General features: G+C 38.8%; 1 long non-coding RNA gene across 1 annotated transcript in view; it reads left to right on the plus strand.

The window, feature by feature from the left end:
* The window catches only part of LOC117007538, a 101,764-nt gene that overhangs the window by 31,902 nt on the left and 43,399 nt on the right, over positions 1-26,463 (plus strand). The window contains exon 2 of the long non-coding RNA XR_004420159.1: positions 13,993-14,070. This is a non-coding gene — a long non-coding RNA (uncharacterized LOC117007538). The remainder of the gene's footprint in view (positions 1-13,992; positions 14,071-26,463) is intronic.

Below are 26,463 nucleotides of genomic sequence, written 5' to 3' on the forward strand. Positions count from 1 at the left end.
CTGCTTGCTGTTGGGAACTCACCAAGGCAAAATTGAGCTCGGTGGTGACTGATTTGCCCAACTGATCCTGCTGAGTTGGAGGGGAGAGGCAGGGGTGTTATCTCCATGCTGACAACACTGAAGCAAGAACCAAGTGCGCATAACTGGTTATTGGATTCATATGGGTGCTGAATACAATGCTTGACAAGATTAAAGTGCTCTGTTCCTGGAAGGCAGCTGCTCTTAGTGCAGATGTCAGAAATCAACCAGTTTAACCTTTTCTTAGGGAGTAAGACCTGCAAACATGGACAAGTCAACTAGGAATGCACTTTACAGGTGATTACATGTTTGTCATTGTGAATTATTGGTATTTGTGGCTTCCTGAAATGATAGAGGACTACTGAAGTCACTGTTTCATTGCCAGCCATTTTTAGGAATTCTTCTGTAGATACACACTGTAGATACACATATATTCAAATTCAATGTGCATATTATCTTCATCTGGTGCTGTTACTTTTTTCCTTTCTTTTTCCTTTTATCTTCTTCTGTAGGAAGAAGTATGAAATTCCCAGAAAAGTAGAATGAGATCTGGGATAGGGCAAATCAACTTCAGTCTTTCAATCAGTGGATGTCAGTCACTTCTGTATAATGTTCTCTCTTTTTAAAGCTAAGATTATTAAGTGCTAAAGTTTTCTTGACTCTCCTAACTTTACTCTGTGCATACTCCTTTTAGACTGCAAATAAATAACAGGAAAAGAACACAGTCTGCACACACACAATTGACCTCTGTCTGGTGTTAATTAAAACTGGTGACTGAGCAATTGAAATACTATAGCTTATAGAATTCACATTAATCTGTTTATACTAATAACTTTGACTTCTATACTCATAAGAGGGCAGAAGCAATTAAACCTCTGCATAAATTGTAACAATTTCTATGTGAGTGCATATACAAATTGTACAAGAGAAGTTGTATTAATTCTGTGTGCTTTAAAAAAAAAATTCTTAACCTTACTAATTTTGGACAAGAGAGTGGCTAAATTGTGACTGAATGGGTTTCTACTTTTACTGTGGCATCCACGGATACCTATTCCTCATAATAATAGTGTTTCTTGCACAATATTCCTGATATATATTCAAAAGTACTAAAGGAAAAGTGGTTGATTGTTAACCATATCAACATTAAGTTTTTATTAAAAAGAAAAAAAAAGAAAAACAAGGGGGAGGGAGGAATAAAAACCCAATAGTGACGGATCTGGTTAAAGGTAGATGGAAACACAATCTACTTTCAGAATAGAAATTAGAGAGCCTATAACCTTTCCAAATGAAATTATGTTCCCTGTTCTGGTATATTGCACCCAACTTGACTCACAAAGGAATTTGAAGAAAATCTTCTGCCTGTAGCTTTGTAAACATTTGCAAGATGGCTGGGGATGCATGATAGAAAATGGTGACTGCTGTTGCTATTTTGACAGTAGGAGCTTAATATTAAACCAAATCCATGACAGCTCTGGGCTGGGAATAGCTTTGTGGCAATATGAATAGTCAGTAGTTTGCTGGAAGTCTCTTTGTTCCTGACATGTATGCTCATGCTGAAAAAATAGTCAGAATTCAATTTCAAGGGAGCTTTTAGCTCTGAGTTTGCAGTGCTTTTTTTTTCCTTTTTTTCTTACTAAATGCACAGAGGAGGAGATGTGGCAAGAAGGCTGCAGGCATTCAGGAGGAGGCTCCTTTGGCTCACCCTCCTGTGGAGGACATCGGTGTTTAGAGGTGTTGGAGTCTTTGACTTTCATCGAGGGCTTTGTCCTTGAACAATCCAAATGCAGCTTTCTATTTTTGAAGTACTGCAGAAAACTGTTAAAAGTACACTTTTATACCCAAAAAATGTTATTCTACCAGGGCATATAGTCTTTTATTGTGTCTCTGTTTGCAAGCGACTTAAACCATTTGTTTTTACTGGAGGCATCCAGAACATGTTTTTTTGTTTTTTTTTAAAGCATCTACTCCTGTAACAGTATTTCCCCTGTGTGCTGTATAACTCTTGTTTAGGAGATAGAAAGAATCTAAGGGTTACCATGGCAGAGAAAGCCCTGCCTTTCCTTTGTTCTTAAGGGATGTTGTCATTTTTCAGGTGCTGCTGCTTGGGATGGATCTGCATGTTTCTGACTGCCTCCTCCATCTTTGTCCCCAAAATCTTCCCTTGTGGTATGAGGGTGGAACTAAAGTTTAATCACTTTTGTTTTCCAGAATTTGAAAACCATGTGTTATTGCTCTGGGGACTGAGCTTCTCCAAAGGTCAAGCTTGAAAAAACAGCAACTTGAATTGCTGTCCAAATGGGAAAGAATTAGTTTTGTTCTCATGCCTCAGTGTATTTCTTGTTGACTTTTTTTTTTTAAGTAATTTCACTTTTCCTCATATTTTACTTCTTCTATTCTGTAATTGTCTGCTCTGTTCTTTCTTGTGGCCTCATACCTCTCTTTCATTCAGACCATTTATCTCACCCTTTAATATTAGAAAGAAGCTGCTTATTGTTTGGGTATATTTGAGCATATATGAAATTATAGACGTCTGCAGAGACAGACTCTGTCATATGGGAGAACTTCTTATCAGAGCATCACACTTGCCCCTCAAGCTTTTCTTGCCCACGCTTGTCTTCCCATTCAGTGTCAATGCTACTGCTGGTGGTACTTGCCCACACATTTGTGATTAACTACAACCTTTTGTTTTACTTTAAGGTTTTGCCACAAACCACTTCCATTGTAGCAGCATAAAGTTGCTTTAATCTGGCATATTCTCTGAGCACACCATCTGTGCTGATGGAGATAGTGGGATAACTCAGGCTTCATTCTTTTTCTTTCTTATACCAGATATGGTATAAGCTTGTTTGATTTGCCTTGTCATGCCCAGGTCTAATTGGATGCCACTTTGGAGTCCACCTCCAGTTTCAGTGCAGACTCTGTGGCTTCTGCTACTTGAATTCCAGTTATGTGGTCATGTGTTGAAGTAGGAGCTTGGGAGTGATCTGCCTGCCAGGTCTGCCATGATGCAGTTTCCCCCTGGCATGCTCATCCCTTTTCCTCACTCACTTTTGCTTTTGTGAGATAGGCTTCTAAGCTCTATAACACTTTGTGTCCATTTTGCTCTTATCTGTTTTGTGTCTCCTCCAAAATAATTTGTTTTCCGGTAGCATGCAGTACTCCTCAAATTCCTGTAATTCTGCTGCATAGTTTTACCTCTTGCCTGTCTTGAAAAGCTATTAAGATAAACAAGACAGAGCAAGCTTTATGCACCAGCTAGTATCAGAAATTAATTTATCTTGGTTTTGTTTTTCTTCCTGCTTAAGGACACAGCACTGCTCTCAATCTGCTTCTGTTGTCCTACATGCTTTCAGAGACCTTCGACTCTCATGGAGCATTTTACTGCTCAATTACTCTAATCAAGCTGTTTCCCTGGCTATGTCTAGACTCTGTGGCAGGAATATGCCTCAGAGTCTGCCTCTCAAAGTGCACCATGCACCATGTCTATTGCTTGGCCTAGGAACAGGAGTTTTTTCCAGCTTTGAAAATAAAGGAGTGGGGGGAAGGAAAATACCACCCAATTCTGAAGGTGAGGGTAACTGAGGGTTGTGGTTAATAGATCCCTTGGAGCGTAGATTAGAATGAAATGACACTGAATGACCAATGTTTATATATGTATATACAGTAATTTCACGATTATAAGCCACACCATTTTGACTAAAATTTTGGTCCAAACCCAAAGTGCGGCTTATAATCAGGTGTGGCTTATATATGGACAAAGAACGAAAAGTTGCTGTTTTAGTTTGGAGGACAGGTGTCTGCTGAGAAAGGCAGGAACTTCTCTTTGAAATGGAGAATGTAAACCCCCTCCCTCCAAATTATTATAATTTTGAAATCAAGGGGCTTTCAGGCAAAAATATGGGAATTAGGAATAGCAGTTCTTTTCTAGGGAAATTAAAATAGAAATACAGTACTACAAAGAAACAAACTCCAAACCCTGACAAAGTCAGAGTACAACCTGACACCCCGTCAGGCAGGGTGTTGGCAGCAGTCCCATTAAATGGTGGTTGCAGTTCTCCTGCAGTGACAGATGTGATTCAGTTGAAGCAGTGCTCCTGTAGGAGGTGCAGTTTCCCTCCAGAGGTCCAGTGGTGATGTGGAGAAATCTGGTTTTCCTCTGCAGTCCAGTGGAGAAAGGGGCTCCCTTAGTGTCCCAAAACCTCTGTTTTTATCTTGGTAAGAAATGTTGGGCTCTTCCCCCTGGCTGGAGCATCTCCCAATGGGATGAAGTAATTTTATCAGTCCCACAGTGGGACTCAATGGGCCATTAGCAGAAAATGACTGACTGGAAGAAGGATGGTTGTGAAAAGATAAAGAACAATGCCCTGCCTGGTTTCAATGGATGGCCCATTAGCAGAATATCTGCCATTGAGATAAGGATCACTGCCCCCACCCTCAACAGATGGTGATAGAATAGATACCTTTTATCACACTCTGTATTGTTATGTGCGGCTTATAATCAGGTGCAGCTTATATATGGACAAAGAACGAAAAGTTGCTGGCACCCAGAAGTGCGGCTTATACTCAGTGCGGCTTATAATCGTGAAATTACTGTAAGAGAAAGGAAGGAGAAGAGTAGATAGCAGAGAGGGAAGATATCATCACCTGTTGGATCGAGTGATGAGACGATGGCTGCGATTTTGGTGTCTGTCTGTCGAAGTGATGGTTGCAGTCTCGGTCTGTCTCGGCTGAGGGAGGCCCATGAAACACAGAATTCAGTAGGTTAATATAGGTTCAGGTTCAGGTGGGAATGACCAGGAACCTCCCCTGGGAGGGGTGTGTGTATTTAACACTTTTACAACACTGTGACCCATACACAGTTCTCTGGCAAAAGGCCCCAGAAATGAGTCTGGACACCCTTTGGAGGTTCTTGATGGTTTATGACAACTTCTGAGTTATCTATCTGCCTTCCAGGATGTGCAATTTACCCTTATCCTTCCTGCAGCAGCCCTTGTGCTCCCTGGATCCTTTGCTGGCCTAATTTGACTCACTGAAAGGGCAGAAAAATAATTTTTTTCTTCTTCCTCACAACTCACTTGTTATTAAACTAACTGCTAAATAGGAAGAGAGGAGAGGATGAGTAATGCCCTATTGCCTATCTCACATCCTCTGCAGAGGGTTTCATTTCCAAAGAAGTGAAGAACAGTGAGAAAGCATATACATATAATACATATAGCAAAGGAAAATTTTTTAGATTATGAGATCAGTTTTTGAGGAGTTGTAGTATTTAGAGTAGTATTAGAGTTAGCCTAAATATAAAAACTTTTCTCACTTGTGTGTTTGCAGTGCTAGAATTATGTGGTCGTGTACCTTGTATTCTGAGGCCCACTGTCTCATTCAGCATGGAATAGGCTGAGTGAAAGGGAACCAAGGTACTGCTGAATTGCTCTATTGTAGCAGCTTATCCTGGCAGGAAAGCTGTCACTTAAAACACACACAGTCCCTCCCAAACCTGGGTTTGTTCGTAACTGAGTTTACTGGAAAACAGGGCTAACCTTTATTACATTGCTTACCAACTAAAAATGGGTAAAGGCCTTATATCACTGGCTGCTAATTGTGTTATTTTATATCTTTCATGGAAAGAAGAGAGCTGCTGCCTAAATGTAACAATAAATTTTCTTCCAATGGACCACAAACAGCACTTTTGGGGAAATCTGAACTATAAGCCAAGTTTATAATTACCCTGCAAGAGATGCAGGATATGTTTTTGCAGACTAAAGGTAGATTCAGTGGAGTGTGCACACAAAGAAAATACTACCAGTTCTCCTTACTTGCATATAATTTGCTAATATATGATTGTGTTAATAAATTAATCACGTGAAATGATCAAAAGCAAACTTGACATTTGAATGATAAAGGCCTTTTACAGATGTTTTGTATTTTCTATTTTTCATAAGATCATTTTTATATGAAAGGGATATGTGTATTTTAAAATTACTGACTAAGTTTCATTCAGTATCTCTGCTGGCTTTAGTTTTTATGCAGTTTTCCAAAAGTGATGAACACATTTGGTGGTGTGGTGTATCCAGACTTGATTCTTCTGCTATTGCCTTCTTATTTTCATAGTTTGGTTTTAGGTATCCACCTTTAGGAATCATGGCACAATGCCATATCTCTGTTTTGGTTCCTTCCCTACTGCTCTTGGGGACCCTTTTGCTGGCAGTGACAGATTGCTTCTCATCTGCCCTGTGGGTTTGGTCATTTCCATTTTCTGTGAATGCTTCCTGCATGTGAGCCACGCATTACATTGATGCTTAGAGTGACTCTACCAGAGCACATCCTTAAAATTTAGTCTAAAAGTTGCCTGAATTGAGCATACAGGTAAGAGACAAGTTCTCCCTCTCTCTGCCTAACTATCTGACTTGCTGCTGTTATTCTTCACTCCACATCAAGCAAATTCTGGCCCTGTTCTTCCTATACTGAAAGCAACAGGAGGAGGAACAGGTCAGGCCTTGATCTTCCGTGACCTCTTTGCTTTGCCCTCCCCAGCCTCCCAACAAGATGCTGTTGCTGTGCCACAATCAGATGTTTTAATTTAGTCAGATGTGTAGATGTAGAAGATTGTCAATGGCTGCTTCCGAATTCTGAGGGACTGCTGGAGGGGTTTATTACTTCCTCTTGCTAAGCAGAATCTCCTGTTGCCAGAGACTCCATTGTTTCCTCACTCCTGCAATGCATCCATGGGTGTTGCATATTGCTCTTAGAATTGGGAAGCAGGTGGTGAATAAAAGGATTCATCTGCCAAGAAGAAAATAAATGTTTGTGGGATTTGGTTTTTTTTCTTTTATTTATTTTTAAAAATTTTATTTCCCTATTGCTTTGTGTTTGGTGAGAAGATGCAGCAGGTGCTAAAACCACTTCTGCTACCTTGGGGGCTCTTGTCCTGCTTCTGTTACTGCCTCCCTGCTATTGCCTTGTTCCTGCTGCTTATACAGCAGGGCCTTGTGCTTTGCTAGGAAATGGTCTAACACATTTTTGGGGGTGGACAGCTGGCAGTATTTTGGAGCTGACTAAAAGGCAAGAAGGGTAGTAGCCTTCTCTTGTTTCTGGGGTGGGGTTTTCTTTGGTTTTTTTTTGGTTTTTTGTCTTTCTTTCCATCCATATGTTTCCTCTTTTTGTTTTTGTTGTCACTAGACTGTCTCACGCTGTCCCTAGCCAAATTCATGTTCTCTTCACATTTATCCATCCAGACACAGTAATGCAACCAAGAAAGGATTCTTTATAATTCTACTTTCCGTCTAAATTAATGTCTAAATGCTACTATTGATGCTGATGATAGATTAAAAAATTAAATTCCGTGTTTTCACTTCCTCTTCATGTTTCTGCAATGTTCCCCAATATTCTAAGCAAACACTCTTTCTTTTCATTTTTCCTTTGTGATTAAGCTAATGTTAAATTTCTGAATTCCTTCCTTCCAAGCATCTCCAGTCAGGTAAGAAGTCTTGTTTTTAAGAACAGTTGTCCGGTTATTTTGGTTGGTGATAGCTGTAATTATAGTCAGTAGTCACAGTGACAAACAAGTGTAATTAGGCTTCCACTTCCAAGTTCATCACCACAGAAATGAGGTGTAGGATGTTAGGGCATTGATTAGAGTAGTATTTTATAAAGTATTTCAATGTGACAGTTCCTGTCCTGTTTTTATAGCTGATGCACATATTTATGTTACATCATCAGATGCTATACATGTTTGTGTTGGCATATTCTCCAGCACCCTTCTGAAACCCTTTTAATTACTACTAATACTTTTGGATTGGGATTTTAGGCTTTGTATTAATTGATATCTTTCTAACATAATCCTTCACAGGAAATTATCTCTGATTAGTAGCTGGTTTAAGCCCATAGAGAAGAAACAAAGTATATGTATGGATCTGGATCAGAGAGATGGAAAATGACAGGAACATACATATCCTTTGTACTGTACAAGCATAACTCTTCCCTTGTGCAAACACAGTTTGGACTTGACACAGCCCTGTAGACTTCAAGAATATAAAGCAGAATTACATCGAACCTTCAAATAATTCAGTCGTTCTGGGATTGTTCTAGATTTGCATATCAAAATCCGAGTCATAATCAGATGAAGGATTCAGCCTTTTGGGTCTATGGGCAGCACTCAAAAGCACTTAGTCAAGTTCTTTTTGAAATTGAAAAGTAGTAAATTTGTAAGTACACTTTTTTTCCCCACTAGCTCTGTTCTAAGCACACCATTACACAACACAGCCTTTGCTTTACTTCCAATATTCTACTAATTTGAGGTTAAAATATTCTTTGAAACATCAGGAGAACTTTTCTAGTGTTCATCCAATGAAAAAACAGAGGAAATATTTCTGAGCCCTGAGCTTAAATGCAAAGAAGTCTGAAAAGGGATAATATATACAAAACACCTAGTTTATTTTAGATTTGCTAATGTTTCAGTGATTTAAGTTTTCAAACTCTTAGGAGAGTGTAAAATTAGCCCTGAGAAAAATAAGAGCTCTATTTCTCTGGTGGTATGAAATTTCATGCTTTTTTTGGCATTGATTTTACCAATAGTTCTCTGTGTAGCTGTGTGATGGCAAAATGAGGAACCTGAAGCCCTGCCTCCAGAGCTGCTCCAAGCTGGTGAGTCTGGGGATTTCCTCCTGTTGCAGTGCTATTGTTTCGTATCTATTCCTGGTATAATTCTTCAGAGCTTTAGCATGCCGATGGTAGGGAAATTAATGGTTAATGTCAAATTGTACACACTAAGGATTTGTAAAGCCCTAGAGCATGATTAGACAGATTGTTAATTTTAAGAATAGGAAGTTATCTCTTGATGCAAATGTACCTTCCACTGAGAGTATCAGTGAAAGTAAAATACCTTTTGGCTTAATTGTCACCAGTTATACCCAGAGGAAATTAAGACCAAAAAAAAAAAAAAAAAGGACATAATGGGAGTCCCTGTGGATCTGTGCCTGAGTATTGGGGTCTGCTTCAGCATTGCTCCGTGCTTTGCAAACATGATAGATGCCAAGATGTGGGGACAACACCAAGAACTGCTCCTCCTTTCTCTTGCTCCAAGCTGCCTTGACCAACTTTGCTTCAGTGGATTACAGGGAGCAAGTGACCTGGGAATGAAAGTTGATATCTGGTTGGTGAGGACTCAGGGTCCTAAGTTTGGCTTAGCAGGTCTGCTCTTCAGCCATGTGCACCTGTAGTCTCTAGTGGATAAAGGGAAATGTTGATCCTCATCTTCCCTCCTGATGCTTGCAGTTGTGCAAGTTAGTGGTGATGCTGGTGGCTGGAGACCGGCTCCCGTGGTCACTTTGAGGGAACTCGACCTGTGTGCAGAGAGCACACAGCAAAAGAATTATAAGCAGCCACAAAGAAACCACTTCATTAGAAAAGGACATTTTGATTCAAGAGTTTTCAATGGTCTGCAAAACTCTTCAACAGTCCTGAGCTCATCCACACATGCTGAGGATGGAATTTATCCTTGAGGGTCAAAAGTTTTCAAGACATCTAAAAAGTATGTGAAGTCATGTCAGTCCAAGGAATGGGGATCTATGACAAGGTATTGGAAAAAAATGTCTTTTGTTGTAGGCTTAATACATTTAAACAGTTTCCAGGAAGATTTTTTTTTTATTTTAGATTTTTATTGAGAATGAAAAGAAAAAGGTCTTTGAGGCTATTCAGCTGCAGACCTGTAACTAGGAGATATCAAAAAAAGCTGATTCTTTCAAACATGGTGGTGATGTGGGATGAATAAACAAGAGAATCATCCCACTACAGGAAAATTTGTTTGTTTTTGTAGTAAATATTTACTCTTTTGTCCTGGTTAAATCCGCTATTCTTTCGGATGTCATTTTATGTAAAAACACTAGGCTGAAGTTAGCCCCATGTTAAATAAACTAAACTACAGAGTCAAAGTGAAACAAATCAAATATAAAAAATATTGAAAGGACTTTAGCCACCTCTCAGTAGAGGTAGGGTTATCATCAAGGAATAAAACTCCTTGAGAAGTCACTTTTGATTGATTAAGACACTTGCAATTTAATGTGCTACTGTAGCAAAATTTAAGAGCACAATAGATTGTAAGGAACAGATTGTTGTTTAGTTTGTTGGCAGTTCTGAAAAAGAGAAAAAACATTTAAAAAATGAGCATTTCAAGTGCATTACAATTTGTTTCAGGTCCATCACCCTTCTTTTGATCTGACATGAATTTTTTGATACTGATTTTTCTCTCAAGTACTTTTAAAAACAAAAAGTGAGGTGCCTGATGTAAAGAAACTTATTTTTTGATTGCTTTTCTTTTTTTATATGGATGATTGAACAGAATGCTTGAACTGTTTCATTTTCTCAATTCAAGTGTATAAATGTATTCTCTACTCATTTGCTTCTGTGAAGGTAAAAGGTGAAGTCAAAGCAAAAGTGATATAGTGGTGCTTCATAGCAAATGTTCATGGAGGATTAATTTATTCTGGGCTGGCTGTGAAAAAAAAAAAGACAACAACCAAACAAGAAAAACAGTATTCTTATTAGATTTTTTTTTACCTGTATGAAGGCTGTTAAACAAAGCCATGTTGGAATACATTGAAAGGATCAAAGTGAGAAGGATAGAAAAAGATGACTACTGAATGATCTCAAGGGTTTTAAGAATGCCAGAGGGAAATCCTCCCACTAGGACAGGAGTCACTAGTGTTAGGTTTGCAGGTCAGTGTTTAGCAACCAGGGAGTTTGGGGTTTGCTCCTGAAATGATTTGGGACAGCAGTCTATTACTGGTGAATGGAATGACAAGGATCATATTTGTGTATATGTAAAAAATCAGCTTATTTATACTGCTTTGGTTTTAGTTCTGCTTAAAAAAAAAACCCAAACAAACCATTACTTTTCTTGGCTTAAACCCCCTTTACTTATGGATGTCCTGATTTTCAGCTAGACTGCCCAGGTTAAGTGCTCCTGAGCTGTGAGTGTCATGTATTTACTTGTAGCAAAAGTACTTTAGAGCTAGAAGGGTGCGCAAAATGATGTCAGTAACATTCACCTAAGTATCTAATCTTTTGGGAAAAAAATTCTATAGTTTGTAAGACACAAAATGCATTCCTACATGGGGTTGTGAGAAGGACATGTTGATAACCACTTTGTGTGATTTGTCTGTTTTGCTCATGCCTGTAGCACTTGTGACTTATTAAGAGATGGTGAGTCATCCTGTTCCACATGGCAATTAATTACATCTTTGGAGGGCTGTGCTTTGTTACAAGAGCCAGCTTAAATATGAGCAGCTGTATGGCTCTTTCACAGAGCCTACCTTAGAAGCAAAAATAGTCAGATTTAACCACAGGTTACCATAAGTTATGTAAAAAAGAAAAAAAAGACGTGGAATTTGGTGGAAACCTTGGTAAATCTAAGTGGTCTTAATTTGGCTTGACACATCCATTTGGATAAACTGAAATGTCAGCTGTAGCTTTCACTAGATCTCTCCATGTTGCTCTGGGTATTCAAGACAGAGGAGGAGGAGAAATCTCAATGCTCAAAAAAGGAGGAGGAGGAGGACGAACTGGTGGGTTTGCAATGGTCCTGTCCCAAAAGGGTGCTCATGTTACACAAGTAAGCCTGCATATGCACATTTATACATATACACACCCTGTCACACTTTAAAATATATCTTTTTAAATGTACTTCAATTAATTCCATTAAAAAATAACCAATTTTTATAACATAATTTCAAATAGGTGAATTATACTTCACTGTATTCAGAGTGTCAAGTGGAAAATCATTAAAGTCTTCTGATAAGTGTTACCAGTAGTAACCAGAAAATACCAGTATTTTCTTTGAAGGATTTATGATTTCAAATGCTGGGGTTGGGAAGAGGGGGATCTTTTACTAGAATTCTTCGGACAATCTTGTGCAGCATTTTTAGAAATGGAGGGTAAAGGATCTTCCTGCTGGGTTTCCTCCACTATCCTTTCTTTAAACTTACCTGCAGATAGTTAATCATCGTTATGTATTGTTTTAAAACAATATGTAATTCGTGTACTGAAGGCTGCATTTTCTCAACCATATTCTGTGACATTTAATTTAAAAACAATTTTAGTATAATTATTACAGATGTTTAAAGTATATCCCTTGCAAAATTGAGAACAGATACAAGAAAATGAAGTTAAGTGCTGCTATTGCATTTTCCATTTGGTTGAAACTTAGCTGTGTGCATTACCCCCATGGGAGCACAGTAAATGGAGTGGAATTTTCATTTCATTTGTTATGAAAGACAGTCAGTTCCTCAGATATTTCTCAGTCTACAATGTCTTTTGTTTTACCAGTTGGAGCTACTTCATTTCTAGAAATAGTGTAATTTTTTTGTATTGTGCAATGCAAAAATCATACTTGAGGTCAAACACACCATTGCTGAAATGATTTTTTTCTTAAAATCCATTGTCATAATGAATCCACTTTCTCCCACAAAGTTTAAAGCAAAAGCTTGAAAACCTTTGTACCCTGAAAGTTGAGGAATCACCCTACCTGGCTTTTGCTGTGACAGCCTCAATTCCAAAGGCAGCTCTGTATTAGTAGGATGAGCCTTTGTCCTTTTTGGTCAGGTTTTAAGTTTAAATTGTGAAGTTTCATGAGTATCTTGTTGCATTGGGAAGAAATGCTGGCAGTTACGGAATTTATTACCTTCATTCTTCTAAGTGCCACATGGCCTCTATAAAATGGATTCAACACTCCAACTATCTTTGTGTGCTCTAATAGCTCAGATGAAGAGGCATTGTATAGATGCTGTACCATTGCAGGATCAAAGCCCTTTCCAGAGACAATATTATCATTCTGTACTAATGGAAAAGTTCTCAAAATTCAATGGGAAAACTTTATGAAAGGTTATTTTGTAAGCACTCTTTTAACTGAGCAGAGGATTTTATCTCTTCTGTGGAAGGGCTCCAAAGGTTTTTTAAAAGGAATTAATTCCACATAAAATTCTTAACCCTTGGTTAATGCTTTTATCCCAGTGGAACTTCATTGTCTTCAGTAGAGTTATTTGTGTTTATGTTGTGATAGGAATAACTTCCTCAGAAACCTTTCATTTCTGTGCAAGGTGATTAGTTATCTCCTCGTTAAATCTGTAGGGCTTTTCCCTAAAGTATGGAGAAAAGGAGAAGGAGAGGACATTAGTAACTCTGTTTCACACTTGCAGTATTAAGATATGATGCTCTGGAGAATATAAAAGAAACATGTTCTGCATTTCTTCTTTGCCTCAGAAAAGAATAACTTCCTCTGCCTGGCTGACTGTGACCTGTCAGGTACCTGCCTGGGTCAGCAATAACAAGAAAGGATTGATGGGCCTAGATAGATAGACAGACAGACTGCCATGATGGCATTTTGACTGCCTTGAAATATAGACATTTTATTTCCATTTTGTGAAAAGATTCCCTGCATGCAAAATGAAAAGAATTTGGCTGATGCCTCTTTGGTGTTCTGGCATGTCAGTGGTCTTAGTTTTTAACATGAGAGAGAAAGATTGTGATCACAGGAAATGGATGCAGCTCGACAGAGCCCCACATTGCCTGTCTGACAGACAGTGCTGGAGAGTTTTCTGTCTTGCAATGTGGTTTTTTGGCTCAGGTTTGTTTCTGATCAGTCACTGACCTCTCCCATCATTTTCCTTGTAAAGAATAATTTAACAAGCTGAAATCAGTGGGAGCAAAGAGAGAAAAAGAGCTGGAAGGCTGGTTGCATCTCACTGGTTCCTGTGTAGGACTCTTGAATTAAAATTTTGCAAACTGTGTGCTTTTAAAGCAACTCTCCCTTTCTGCATTTTCTCTCTTCCCTATGCCTTAACCTCACTGGAGCCACCACAAGCTGGGCAAAGTAACAAATCTTACAGCATAGAGTGGTGTAATTCTGGGTTGTGTTGAAGGAAGATGATCATGCTGTGCACTCCCTTAGCATCCCAGAAGCTACCTGCTGTCTCCTTTTCCCTCCAGGTCTCCTGCTATTCTTGCATATGAGAAAGGATCCTTCATGGGCATTGCTCTGTGTTCGGCTGACCATTAGCAGCTAAGGTAAGCTGCGGGCATGAGGGAGGGAAAGGGATGAGTTTAAAAGGACATTTGTTCTGGACGTGGCATCCACAGATGAAGAAAATATAGGGAGGACAAATGGCAGAACTGTTGTGGCCCAGGTGTGACAGTTGTTGAGGATGGGAAATATGCTTCTGTTGGGGTTCCATAAATTAACATGGTGCTCACTGAGAAACAGCAGTTGTGATGGAGGCAATAGAGTAGGAAAACATCACTTAATATGGATACCTTGGGCAAGATGCCCTTTAAAGAGGGACTTCTGAAACCTGAACCCAGGCTCCTGTTCCTGTAAACATCTTCCAGTGCTTTTTTGCAAGGACGAATGACAGCATGATAACATGAGGCAAATGCAAATCTTTGTGAAATAATTTTTCTAATGTGGGCACTGAGAAAAAACTAGGAAAAATAGTAAGGTGTTAAGAAACTGTGGCCTCATAGGAAAGATTAAGAGAATGGGGTTTGTTACTTAACAGTTCCTTAGCTATTTCTAGCTATTTATACAGACTATATAACAAGATGCAGTGCTCAGTCTATTTTACTGCTTATGAGAGAAAGAAATTAACTTATGTTTATACAGTGCAAACTAATATGCTTCCATTTAGTTCTGATAGCAGGAAAGAAAACTTTCTACCTGTTAGCCTGATGAAACTTGGGCTACATGGGGAGTGCTTGGTGGATGCCAAAAAAAAAATTAAGGATCAGGTCAGACAAATATTTTCTGAGTGCTGGATGCTCCCTCAGAGCAGGTGGTGGCTTGGGTCATGCTTGAAAGCTTTTCCATTTCACTGAGTCTTTCTTTGCCATCGTCTTTGTTAGCTTGGAGTGGTTAAATCAAACTTACTTGACAGCTGTGGCTTTTACCTTCTATAATGATTTGGCTGAAGGGAGAAAGAGCTGTGTAGAAAGTCTTATAGACAAGACACGTGAAATGAATTCAAACCACAAAACCTGAATAATCAAGCAGAGTCTCAAGATCAAACTTCTCCATCTGAACTGCTGTTTTGTTTGGGATACACTACTGCCAGATAAAACATAATTAGCGACATTTTCCTCACAAAGTTAAGTAAAAACACAGGGTCTGTGTTACATTTTTTTTTGCTTTCCAACAAAATTCAGATGAAATTTGGATTAGCCTTCATTTCTAGTCTTTCTCTGTATCCAACTAATTGGAATATCTGACTTGTTTGCCAGATGGTGAAAAAGAGGCAGATTGTGTGCTTAAACTCATCTGTTGGAAAAAAAGGTAGAAAGAAAAAGGACATTATCAGGTCTCTCAAGAAGACAAAGTAATATAAAAAAATGCCACTTGCCTATTAGTTTTGAAAGGTGAGTGCCTCAAACCTTCCTGGCAGATAAAGTTTGATAACGAGTTGTATCTAAGATGCCTTTGGCAAGGCTTGCTCAGAAAGATTACCCCCACGTATCAGATGGTCTGCACATTCAGTATTGTGCAGATCCCTGGGGCATGGACTCAGACACCTGGGAATGTCTGTCAGTGTGTGCATTGCCCACAGTGGCAGAAGAAGGGGTGGGAGAAGGTTACAGGCAGGAATAGTGAAAAAAAGGACATCATAGTAAGTCTGTGCAGAGGCTTCAGGTAACTCAGTGGAGTTTGGATAAAAAAACTGAAGGAGGAAAATTGCCAGTTCTCTGGAAGGAAAACAACATTTTGAAGAGGGTGCTGGGATACAGTCTGACATGAGTAAATTGCAAGCTGAGATAAATATGCCTGGAACTATCAAAAAGAGTGCTGTACAAGATGCACAAGGTATGATTAGCCATCCATTACAATTCATGACAGTCCTGCTGGTGTAAGTACTGGAGCAGCAAGAAGGGCATGCTGCTTTTGCAGTCAGTCTTGTTATAGGGAGCAAAACCTAAGTGAATGCTTAGTTAGTAATTTTAGCCTCTGTATATGTTAAAAAATACAAGGGTTTCCTGCAGTGTTGGCAATCAGGCAATACTTATTCAGGAAAACACAAATGGCTTTTGTCCACAGTTTTGAAAACAGCAAGAGAATATAGTTCATACCTTGATTCAAAATGCACTGACAGGGCCAGATTAAACAGATGAACTTTTAGAGCAGCACATAAAGCTTGTACTGTTTACATAAAATATGGCAATTTATTATAGAGAGCATCATTTAGGTGTAAGTATCTGGAAAATGATTTGGATTAAATGACTTCCACAGCTTTGTAATCAAAAGCAAATGGACTCACAAAAACAAGCTGCAGAAAAGTCTTTTACTGTTTCATTATATACCTAAAAGATCATGGCCCACTCTTTACCACAGTGTGGGTTAGGGTGGAAGGAAAATCTTGGGAATTTTTGCTGCAAAAGTGAGTGCTGGAAAAAGATTAATGGGGTAGAAAAAGCATCGACTGTCATCTTAAGGAAAGCTGAACCATTTTTCAGCCTGAAATACATTTCTGCCCAGACATGATGCCAACTAGACTCAGTGAATCATGGCCAATTGTAGTGTTTTAAACCATCAGTCCCTCGGATTCATTTCAGTACAAAAAGACCCAAATTTCACAGCACAGCAAAGCTGGGAGCAGGTCTTGCAAGCCCCTGGCAGGGGAGCCAGAAGATAATTTAATTGCATTGCTCTACAAAAGTCTCCCTTGTTTACTGCCTCTTTTAAGTACCCAAATCTGTGCTTCAAGCAGGAACTTCAGTTGCTGCGCGTAGTCATGTTGAATAATTTTCTTTGCTGGGAGCAGCAGCAGCTCTGCTAATGGACAGCAGGACAAATCCAAAGTGAGGATTAAAGATGGCAGACTTGGAATCATATGACTTCAGGAAAATTGAGCCAGATTAATGGTGGGCCACAGATTGCCGAGTTGTTACTGAAAGCATTAAATAAAGTTCAAATGTTTACCAAATAAATCACTGTCTGGAAAATCCTCTTGTTGTGTATTGTTGCTTGTAGAGAATGAAAGGAATCTAAAGTAATCTACACCCAGTGCCTTACACACGTAATAAATCTGCTGCTACCAGACAAGGGGAAGGTTTGTCAGGTTCCCTCTGGTACAGTAACAAGATGCTTTGGTCTCTAGACAGAACAACTAAATTTTTATGCCAACAGTTTGAGGATGTTTATTTTTCTATTTCATGTGGTATTTAAATCTGAAGAAAAATGAAGATGATAATTTGTGTGGGAAAAATATAGTAACTAATTTTTCTCTTAATTTGTGGAAAAACAGATTATCTTAATTTTTTTCCAATCCCATGCCTACAAATCTCAGGCTATGTATTGCTTCTGGTGCAGTCTCTTATCTTTTGCTTGACCCTTTGTTGCCTAGAACAAACATGAAGAATTTAAACTTCTTTTGCACTAGAAGAATGGTATCTTGGCAGCAGTGGATAAGAAAACCACCTGATTTCCAAAGGCTTAAGGGATTCTCAGGGTTTTGGGATCACTCCAGTATTTGTACAGTAAACCTTCAGTGAAGTGGCAATCCCTTCATTTTATGCAGGTACAGATGAGATGTATATAATATATATATCTCAGGAGCTGATATAAGGAGATGTCGACTCTGGCAGAACTGCTCTTATGTTATCCAAGTGGCTGAGTGCCTTGCCATGTTTATCCCATGTTTTAAATGTCCAATGTTTCACTAGTCTCCTTCAGTCTAGTTCATGGAGCTGAAACTGGAACAGCAGGGTAAGTGAAATCCAAATATAGTCTCTTTTTGACCTTTCCAGTATATTTATATGAGGCACTGGAAAAGCAATGAGTCCTGACAGAGTTCTCTTGCTTTGTCATATGGCTGTCCTTAGTCATGTTAGCAGTCAGGCACTGTAGGAGCTACTGTAACCTGGTTTAACACTCTAATTCTGAAATAAGATTTGCCATATGTTGCCTTTCCTTTAAATAGCAACCATTCATAAATGTAAGGCGTATTTTTCTCAGCTCACAAAATCCAGTGCTGGCTGAGATGATATTCATATCTATGGCCCTTCTGAGAAATGTTGTCTTTATTTTAAGCAAAATTTTGCAACATGAGCACATTGCCATTTACTTCCTAGTGCAGGATACTGACTTTTTTCTTCAGTGTCCTGTTCTCTGTTTAGTACAACTTTATATTTAGGAGAGTTGATCTCTAAGGAGTCTCATGGCAGTTTCACCATCAACCTGTGAGAACAAATTTTCTGCTTTGCAAGATAGCATCCTGCTTCCTCCTCTGTCAAATGGTGTTGCAAATGCGGCACTGACTTTGTGGGCAAGCCCCATGGTGTTTTTCAGTGGAGGGCTGAATCCTCTGGCAAGCACGGATTTCTCAGGGCCTCCATGCAATGGTTTTAACTGTGGTTGTCTGGTTTTGTTGATGATTGTTTTCTTACAAGGGCAATGGCGTTTAAGTTATAAATAAATTTAAAAATCACGTTTGTTCTGTTATAATTGTAGCCAGGTAATAGGGTTGCTATCAGTGTGTCTGCCTGCACTTCAGTCTTTAACAGCCTGGGGAGCCCTTGCCCTTGGTTAGCCACCTGTGCAGAGCAGGTGATGCTTGGGTCTGGGACACTGAAATGGTTTGAAACTTACTCATTGTCTGAAATGCTAGATGTCTTCACAGTCAAGTATTTGACTTACACTTGGAGTAATATTTGACCAAATATCTGGGGCTTTCCAAGTGGACATTTCAGACTTCGCTGAACATTTTCCCTAGGTAGCTATTCCTGTGTTTTGGCCAGTTTCTTTGCTTAAATACAATTATTAACATTCTGAGTGAAGAATCTGGGTGTCCCAGTGACACCCAGGCGGTTCCTGCTGCTAAACAAACCACACTGTCCTTTTGTAAGATGCTTGTGAATCAGTAGAAGCTGTTTCTACAGATGCAGAAGTGGTCACGAAGTACAGTATTTTTTAGGTGGGTAAGATGGCTAGGGGGTGTTTTCTATGAAATTTGAGACAATAGCAATGGATCATTCATGCACTGGAGGGGTTATCTCGGCCATGGAGCAGCTGGATAGAAGGAATCTGCAGAGCCACAGTCTAGGGAGTCTCACCTGCCCCAGGTGGAAACGTCACTTGCAACAGACTCCAACCACGGGAATTTTTATCGCTGTCCAAGGCACCTTTGACAAATTCAAATCCCCAGGTGTGGGTTATCCTATGCCAGTAGTAAACCATTTTTCCCCCCTAATGAAACAATCTATGGGAATATGAGTAACAGTTTGCTTTTTTCAGTATCCTTAAATTTCTGAAATTTGGATCAAATCTGCAGTTGACAAATTTCGGATTGTTTTATCAACCTCTGTTCTTAAAGAGGATTTTCACCTGTTTTTTGTCAGCTTCAAAGTAGCACTGAACTGTTTTAAGCTTCAGGTGGTGAGTAATTTAAGAAGCAACATCGTAGAAATATCTTGGAGAAGAGAAGATATAATAAGAAAGAAGATATAATAGTCACTGTTTGTTTATAGAAATGCTTAAGTATTCAGATATACAGGTGACTTCATAAAAAGCATGAAAAATATGAATCCATAAGCATGATTATTGTGCTCACTGTTGCAGAGATAAACATGACTGCCTAGAGATAAAAGAGGAATTTTCATACCTACAGTAAATTTTGTATCTAGACTCTAAGGTGTATGTTCCACAGTTTTTGTGAAGGGACCTCCTTATTTAATTTATTGCAATATTAGTTTTTAAAATTGCTAAATGCATTTCTGTTCACTTTTAAGATCTTCTGTATCTTTCTTATACCTTCAGAGTTTAGCAAAGCTCTGCATAATTTTAACTAAAGCCCTACCATTCAAGCCAATGTAGTGTATGTTCTTATTTTGGTTTAAACATAGTTTCCATTTGTTCAATTCTAAAATTATAGATACTAAACATTAATTTTTTATAATTACTCTAATCATGACAGAATTTGCCATTACAATGGAGCTTGACAAAGTTTTTGAAAGCAACAAAGTGCATGGTTAGTCGCCTGGGTTTCAGGTGGAGAAATACTGGAGAATATAATTCCATGTTGCTACTCTCCTCATGTGATTTGCTGTTGTGCAGCAAAAAAAGGACCTTTGTGTTTTTGGCTTTTGCTGACCTTAGGTGAATTCACAAGGACAGGTGGAGAGACTCAGAAAAGGTTTTTCTTTAATTTTCAAAGCTATAAGCTTCTCGAATGGGGTACAGTGTCTTCAGCTAGAGTAGTCAAGGACTTTATGTAGGGGCAGGAGGTAAGGGCAGGACTGGACTGGGAACTGTAAATCCTGTTTCTGTGTCTTTTCTTATTGTTGTTATATTCAGTTGTTGAGACACTTTCAGTAATGTTCTGATAATAACACTTGTCTCCAAACTGTGCACTTATCCTATTCTGTTAACCAAAGTCCTTGTAATAAAGGCATTTGAAATAAATTGCACAGAGATTAAGGTATTTTTAGAATGTTTTTCTATTTGAATTGTTTGTAGACAGACTCCCAGCATTCCTGCACAGCAATCATAAAGCAGATGTGCACTAGAATTGATAGGTTTAGACTATAATTTTTTCATCTTTTTTTTAGTATTGTTTTTTTAACCACATCAAATCTCTGCTTACAATTTAAAATTAATCTCTATTTGCATAATTATATGTGATAGGTTTTTCTCCATAATGGGAATATCTAACTTTTGAAAGAGTACAAATTGATAATCTAAACCAAAATGTCTCCACAGTGGTTTAAATATAAGAAATTGACTTGTTTCGTTCCTGAATTTGTTGGTTAGGCATGTTGTTATAAAAAGAACATGCATTTTTCAATTTTTAATGGGAAAATATTCATATTAATAAAATATTTTTACAAGTTCTATGGCTGCTTCAGTGTTGGTAATTACCTGAAACAAGAAGTTTTTTCTTATCTGGAAAAGATGGTATCTTACCAATGAAGCCCAAAACAAATCAACATCTTTTCTTAGAATACTTTCATCATAAGGCTGGGATCAAAAACCTACTGTAAGTGCTACCTTTGTCACTGGGAGGGGTTTCCTTCCTTTGACCAGTCCTGCTGAAAAATTTGCTGATAGTTTAAGCTGCACCATTTAATGTTGAGACTAGTCAGGCATTGACTCAGGGTGAGCCAAAAATGATCAAATCTGTGGAGCTGATGTCTCTTGGGATGTATTAGTTGCAAGTTTTCAAATAAAGGCATTTTTATTAAGTACTATCTCTTACAGTAATTCCTTAGGGATTCTTGTTCTGTAGTGTAACCTTATCAACATGCAGTGAAATTTTCTAACACAAGGACAAGGGAAAGATATATCACAGTTCCTTCATGTAGTTTTGCCTCTTTTAAAATTCCTAAATTTCTATTCCTATACTGCGGAATCTGAAAACTCTTTTTTTTTAGTCATCTGCAAAGAGCTTATAAATATGAGGGGAAAGGAATTTAGAAGAGAAAAACAGTAGTATTGCTCAGAGGAAATTATCTGTTTTCAATAGAAATTAAGGCTGGATGCTTTGGAAAGAGTCTATAAACTGGACCAGCATATGATAAAAACTCACTGGTGTATTCTACCAATCTCACTTTAGCTCCAGTTCCGGATTTATTTCTATCTGTTAAAGGCTCTACTATCTCTGCTCTGATATCTGAGATCTGATATCTTGAGAAGGAAGGCATCCCCAACCCAATAACACTGTTTGGAATAGTCCATTAGGACTTCAGGTTCAAGATTTTTAAATCTTTCATTTGAATTGGATTTTTCTGGGTTGGTTATTAATGAGTATTTTGAAATAACGATCTCAGATTGAAGCATTCTTAAATATTAGGGTCTGTTTGTGGATTCACTGTTTCCTCTGTGGTACTGTCACAGATGTGAGGTATTTTTTAAGTCTTCAGTTTGACTAAATGATTATCTTGCAGTGTATTGATTTATTGCTTTCAGCCCTGGGCAAAGCATTCCCCCAGACTTGGTCTTTATTCTATTATGCTAGTTCTATTTACTTATTTTTTTTAAACCATTAGTGTTTGCAAAGTACTTGGGAGGATGACGTGCTACGAACTGAAAGTGAGAGGCAAGCAAGGGCACTTTTGGTGGTGTGCACATGGTCTGCTACATGTGGTAGAAGTGCTTATATGTGTGGTATCACTTAGTGGTGTCAGAATTGCTCTGAGTCTCATGTTGATTTGCCTTTGCATGTTTCTGCATAGTTCAGCAAAAGCATCCTGGGAAGGAGGGAGTCCACACCTTTTTTACTTCATCAGTTAGAAAGACTGTTAAATGCTTCTTCTGCTGGCTGTGTCTGTGTCCAAAACGTGAGATTTCCACTGCTGGCAGTGCAACTCCCACAGAGAGGCTGTCCCATGAGAGTGTCTTTTTCAAGTTACTAGATGTGACAGTTACATTTTCTTCATTACTTGTTATAAAGGATTTTGGCAAATAACAATTATAAACTCATTAGTCTCGTTATTCTAAATGGAGCATATAAGTGCATATTTCTTCAGACATGCGTGTAGGAAACGACTGATAGATGGAGTTTAGGAGGGGTTTTGGTTGAGATATTTAATAGTAATTAGTCTACTCAAGAAAATTATTTACTCAGTCGTATTGACAGGAAATTGGAAGCTTCCATTCTATTAATCTATTATGTAATACATTTGGACATGTTGATTGTGATATTTTGCTTCAAGTGTTTTTCTCTAAGCATCTATGATTAAATTGTGCAGTAATGGACTTAATGACAACCATTGAAAGAGATGACCTTTTACAGGCCAGTAAACAGAATGTTTTAACAATCTGGGTCTCTCCACTCTTGCAAAATTAGCAGAAACTGGCTCTGCAACACACATGAGTAAAGGGATGTGTAAAAAATAGGGGGCAAGAAGTCTCTTGTGAAATATGAATCTCTCTTTTCTTGAACTGTGCTGAATTTTAATGACTTTGGACAGGCCTGAAGGATAGTCTTCTCATATTTTGATAATTCTTCATCCTTTTAAAACATACCACAGCATCACCTCTGGGAAGTGTAAAGTCATGCCTAATCGAAGAATAGACACCCAGTAAACAGGAGTGATAAAGGATTTTGCAAAATATCTAGCCAGTGGGGAGCCAATTGTTGACAAGGATGGAAAATATTTTCTGAGGGGAAAATAGTAGAGAGGCTATTTAAACAAACAGGCATAGGGAGTGGTCAGCAGCAGATTTAGCCCCATTTGCTTCCATTATCTCTCATGTATACACTTTGCCACATATTGTGAACATGTCCCTGTAGGTCCAGTATGTAGATATATTGACCTTACTTTTAAGGCTGAGACTTTTGGTTGATAATTTGGTTGATTTAAAATGGAAGTATTTATATAGGCTTTGCATGAATGGAAAATTTAGGCTTCAATAATAAAAAAAATCTTGACTTTACATGCAGGCCTTCCATTTAATTTAATGGGATTACTGGAAATGGTTTATACTGGGAATGAAGTATATGAAGCAGAAACCAAGATGCATATTTACACTGAGGCAAGTAGTTTTCTATCTTTGCTTTCTTTCATGGGTACATGAGGAGGTAAATGTATTTCCTATGGTTCAGTGGAACATTTGGACTTCAGCGTTCTATAAAAGGTGGAATCTCAACGTGGTCTGGAAATCTAGACTTGGTGCTTTATCCCACAGCTGACAGTCTAACAGAACGCCAGCCAGCTCCCCAGTCTGACTCCAATCCACTCACACTGGAGAATTGTATGGATGATCCAGTCAGCCTTTTCCTTCCTTTGCTGAGGCTGTTCATTAGTGTGGGAGGGGGGCTGCAATGGGCAGTTATGCGCTCAGTCTGTAAAGAGACTGCAAAGTTGAATACGTGAGAAGACTTTGCAAAGTGGGGAAAATGGATATAAATAATTGATTGTAACCAGAATAGACCCCCCTGGTTTTATTCCTGATGGATGGCTGTGTCCCAAAGGAGCAAGAAAAGGGAGGGTCACCCGTTCCATGGAAGACAGCCCAGGGGCAGGGTGTTGGGTGCTGGACACTGGGGAGCACTGGCCTCTGGGAGTGCCATGAAAGCGTTCCAAATTCACTCCTTGGGGGCAGAGGGCGGAGAGAGAGAGCTGTGCCTGTCTCTGGAAGCAGATGTTTAAGTTTAAAACCCTGTCTTGACTGACAAAGCGCAGTTCATGCCAAGCTTGGAATTTCTGGTGGAGGAGATTCATGGAGCAAGAAGGCAGCAAAAAGTCGAGCTGCAGACACAACCTGGATGTGCTATACGAGCATATACTGCTAAAGGTACAGCCAAAACAAAGGCCCACAAACATGCTAAATTTTCCTAAACAACTTTTATGTTTTTGAGTGGTGGTGTTATGCAAAATCACTTTACCCTAAGATAAATAAACAACCACCTTTTTTTCCCCTAAGATTTGAACACTGCTGACCATCTCTGCAAGTGTACGTGCTTGTTTAAAAGTTTTGGTTTTACTCTTCCAATTCCAGAAATAGCAACACTGGCTATGTAACTGCATGTTTATACATACAGTTTCTTGACATGGAACAGGTATTTTCAAGCTTTTAAAATGGTAATGGAAAGGTCTCCAAAGCCTTAATGGACTGTGAAAGCCTAGATAACTCAAACTATAACTCCTTGAGTAAGTTATTGAATAATGTGAAATATTCCTAGGGAATAAAAACCCCAACAGTGTTCTATAACACGTGAGCAGACTCCATGTCTTTCAGTCTGAGAAACTTGTAATTTTTGGGTGCTGGGAAAATAATTCTAAAGGATAGAAAAGGAAGTACTTTTCATTAAAAAGATGTATTTTTCTTTTTAATTACATTTAAAAACTAGATATTTGAGTTTTTAGTAAATTTTCTGTCATTTTTTAGTCAGTTCTGCTTAGATCATTCTAGAGAAATAAATTCAGGGTTTTTCAAGTGCATCATCTACAGAAAATGCATTTGCCTGTAAGTAAACTGGATTCAGTAAGGAATAATCAACGTGCTTAGCAGGATCCTTAGAATCACCATATCTTTGATTTGAGGCAATCATGTCTGGCAGGGAAAGTCAGAGAGCCAGCAAGTCTCCTGAACGCCCTTTGCTGCTCCTCTGCTCAGGAGAGATAAACTGGGTGGGTCTTGCTCTCCGGACCCTCACAACTCCCAGTCTCTGGAATTATTTTTGGGAGTGCCGCTGGATGGCAGCATCTTTCCGTGCAACTCTGCAGAGGCAGGCAGGGAGAGGATCATTAAAGAGAAAAACGATTAAAGGAAAAAAATTAAAGTGAGCCGGGAAGGAAGAAGAAGCCACGTTGAAGGTTGCTACTCTGAAGACCAGCATGCATCTCTGCTTCAGTGTAACTTATGTAAATCTCCAGTATTTTCCTCTCTTCTTTTAATTCTCTGGCAGATAGAAAACATAAATTGAAATGAGGAGTTCAAAGGAAGGATCTGACTGTTTTTTTCCTCCTTTGGTAATTTTCTACTTACAGGGAAGTGGGAAGCTGGCTCTTGTCTCTGGGAAGATGAGCAATGTTTGTGAGTTTTCTCCATTCTCTTTCTTTACTCTTGGAGCCAACACTTTTTTTGGCTCTTTAGGTTTGTGCTTCAGAGGGCAAGTGGACTTGCTCATCTTGTGGTTTGCCCAGGTGCATGACCTCCAAACAAGCAATTGAGTTCATTTCCATCAGCTCTTGGGCTTACCTTGTGATGTGACCTTCTCTCTCCCACGATGTGACCTTCTCTCCCACTCTTGGCACATGTGGAGGGCATGATGGTCCTCTTCTTTCTTTCTCTGTGCTTTGGGAGCAAATATGTTCACTATGTCCTGCTTCTAGCATCCCCTTGGATATACTGCAAGCTGTTACTAAAGATGACCCAAACCCCTGACTTTGGGTCTGTGGCAGCAGTTCCTTTGCGGCTGATTCCTGGTTTGCCTTCCAAAGCTGACCCAGCTTCTACCCAGCTGTGCTTTTCTGTAAGCCCCTCATCAGGTCATGAGTTGGAAGGCAGCATAAAAACTAGGACAGAGCTCAAGCTAGTAAGCTTAACAATGGATCAGGGAAATAGCTTGTCATAAACTCTGTGGCACTGTATTCCACTGAAGATTTATGGAGAAAGATATATGCAGCCTATTGTTGTAAGTGTGTGCTCTATACATATGCATATATATACACACACATCTATCTGTATCTATCTACCTATCTATCTATCTGTATAACTCAAAAACAAGGGATAACATATGCTGACCTAGACAATGGGAAAATATATAGCCTCATGAGGAGTTGAGTTTCATGCTTTAGAGGTTATATATATAGATATATGTATATCAATGTATTTACATTTTTTTTTCTGTATCTTGTAGTTAGGAAGATGACATTTTCACTAGGCCAGAGGGGAAAAAAGGCAGCAGTTGGATCAGTTCTGCTGGCCATGACATGAAGTAGAAATGGCTGTATCTAATAATTGTTAAGTAT

The sequence above is a fragment of the Catharus ustulatus genome, chromosome 1 (assembly GCF_009819885.2).
Source record: "Catharus ustulatus isolate bCatUst1 chromosome 1, bCatUst1.pri.v2, whole genome shotgun sequence".
Taxonomy (NCBI): domain Eukaryota; kingdom Metazoa; phylum Chordata; class Aves; order Passeriformes; family Turdidae; genus Catharus; species Catharus ustulatus.